The sequence below is a fragment of the Cebus imitator genome, unplaced genomic scaffold (assembly GCF_001604975.1).
Source record: "Cebus imitator isolate Cc_AM_T3 unplaced genomic scaffold, Cebus_imitator-1.0 Scaffold447, whole genome shotgun sequence".
NCBI lineage: Eukaryota > Metazoa > Chordata > Mammalia > Primates > Cebidae > Cebus > Cebus imitator.
The window spans coordinates 1,352,101-1,354,427 of NW_016107762.1; the positions used below are offsets into that span (position 1 = coordinate 1,352,101).

Here is a 2,327-nt window from a genome sequence, read left to right on the forward strand (position 1 = left end):
TGGGAATTTGGGAGATACAATTCAAGTTGAGATTTGGGTGGGGACACAGCCAAACCATATTAAAAAAAAAGTAGCCTATTTTCACTCTATTTCACTGGCTTATATAATATGTAATTAAATTAATATAATCAAAGTAATGAGTACAACTGACATTTACTGGCTTGAAGACAAAGTCCAGCTGATCCTTGGACAGTAAGTGGCTTTCCTGGCAGGAGCAGAGGGGGCAGTTGTCTGTGGAAACAGCCCAGAGCAGTGCCCCATCAGCCACCGAGTGCATCTATCAGCACATCATACTTAACTCTGGGAGAAGGTGATGTATGTGTTGGTTCAAGGAATATCTTCTATTTATTAATTTCTTTTAGAGAGTTTCAATGCATTTTAAACAGCATGATCTTTTCTTCAGATGAAATCTTACACAGAAAAACAGAATATTCGTCAAGAGAGAAGCTGTTCTGGGGGGGTTATATTCATCATCTCTAATCCCCCCGGTGGTCCTAGAGAAACATCTAGAACTGTACCAGCTATGTGATGCTCAATATGACAACCTGTGACAGAGTCCAGTCCTTTTGCAGTAAAATGATAAACTGGAATCTAAAGATCTTGTGACCAGAACTCAGTTTTTCTGCTTCCTGGGCTTACACTTTTTCTGCTATTTTTTTTTTTTTAATATGGAATGCTTCACGAATTTGAGTGAAGCATTGATTAGCACAGGGGCCATGCTAATCTTCTCTATATCGTTCCAATTTTGGTATATGTGCTGCCAAAATGAGCACTCTGCTACATTTTTTATCTTTCATTTCCCATGTGACTTGCAGCTGCCTCTCATGGGGTCTTTTGGACATCTTATTATCTCTGAGTGGCAGCCCAAAGGTACTTCAAGTACTCACCTCCTTGGTGTCAGCCCTGACATTTGGCCTAGAGGTTAGGAAGGAAAACAGTAACTCGGCTCAGCATGGCGTTACTCTGTATGGTTTACTGAACCTGCCGCTAGCGACTGACCCCTGTGAATCAGGTATGTGGTGGACCAGCCATGAATTTCTTTCTTTCTGAACTTTTCTTCAAGACTGTTACTTTTCAGTAGTCTAAGAATATTTTTTTATTCTTAGGACCTAAGAAATATTTTTATTGCCTTCAAATTGCTCCCAGGGGAGGTTATATCCAAGCTTGGCTTGGTCAGTAAAAGGGATAGAAGGGTAAAAGGAAATTCTAGGCAGAGGGAGCATCAAATACAGAGGCCTTAACGACTTGAGCAAGCATGGTATTACAGAAGCAGAAGCTGAATCACGAAGGGTTTTATAACTGTGCTAAGGAGTTCAGATTTTATTCTGAAGGCAGTGGAAAGTTATCAAAGATAAAAGCAAGCAGGGGAATGGTATCAACAGATTGTGATTTAGATGGGTCATGCTGTCAACAGTAGAAAATGAATGGGGACAAGGAGAGATTGAGGCAGGGACACCAGATAGGAGACTGTTATAGTAACTCAGGGGAAAGATGATAGAGACCTGAACTAAGGCAGTGATAATTCAAATAAAGAGGAGGAGATAGATTCCTAGGCATTAAGCATGCCTGTACGTAGGACACTTTCCAATGTGAACTGACTAGAAAGCTAGATTAAAGTGGCCAAAACAATTTTTGAGGGCATGAATGAGAGTGTAGATTTCACATGTAATCTAGCTTCAGATTCAGTTTTAGGGAATATTGTAGAGCTTCTGGTTTTCCTCTTGGGGTTGCCATGAATGGCTGGAGGAGCTGTGCACTAACACAACTTTAAAATATGCCATGATTATGGACAGAATGTGTTTGAAGCCTCTTTGAGTTGTGCAGTGCTTCAACTCTTCTGCCTATGGTTGTGCAAACGTAAATTTCCAAAGATAGTCTAGCTTCTTGAGAAATGTCATGTGAGGTATGTAAGTCCTAGGATCTAATGTAAGACTGAAACAGTTATTGCTCTACACAGGTGCTGAGAGAGGTAAGAGAGGAATTCAGATGGCAACAGGCTCTCAGGCAGCTAGGGAAGGACCCCACAAGAAGGTCACATTAAGCCCTTTGTATCAAAACAGACTGAGGCAGAACTTTCATCGATATGGCACAGCTTGGAAACCAGTCCCAGTAGGGACACCCCACCATGGTGCCAAATTCAGGGGCTCAGGATATGGACTGCAGAGTAATGTGGAAAAGTCTCTAGATTGCTAAGCTCCTCCACAGCATCGGCTCCCAAAACCAAGAGTCCTTTTCTTTCCATTCTCTGTTTGGGAAAGGCTGAGATGCATTCACCTTCCTTTGCTTTACTGTAGCCCATACAGTTAGTAAGTCTTCTAGAAGTAGGC

The 2,327-nt window shown here is 41.6% G+C and overlaps 1 non-coding gene across 1 annotated transcript; it reads right to left on the reverse strand.

Moving 5' to 3' along the window:
• Positions 1 to 662: 662 nt before the first annotated feature.
• LOC119468554 lies at positions 663 to 773 on the reverse strand. The gene has a single exon (XR_005197245.1). It is a non-coding gene; the product is annotated as a U6 spliceosomal RNA (small nuclear RNA).
• Between the last annotated feature and the right edge of the window lie 1,554 nt (positions 774 to 2,327).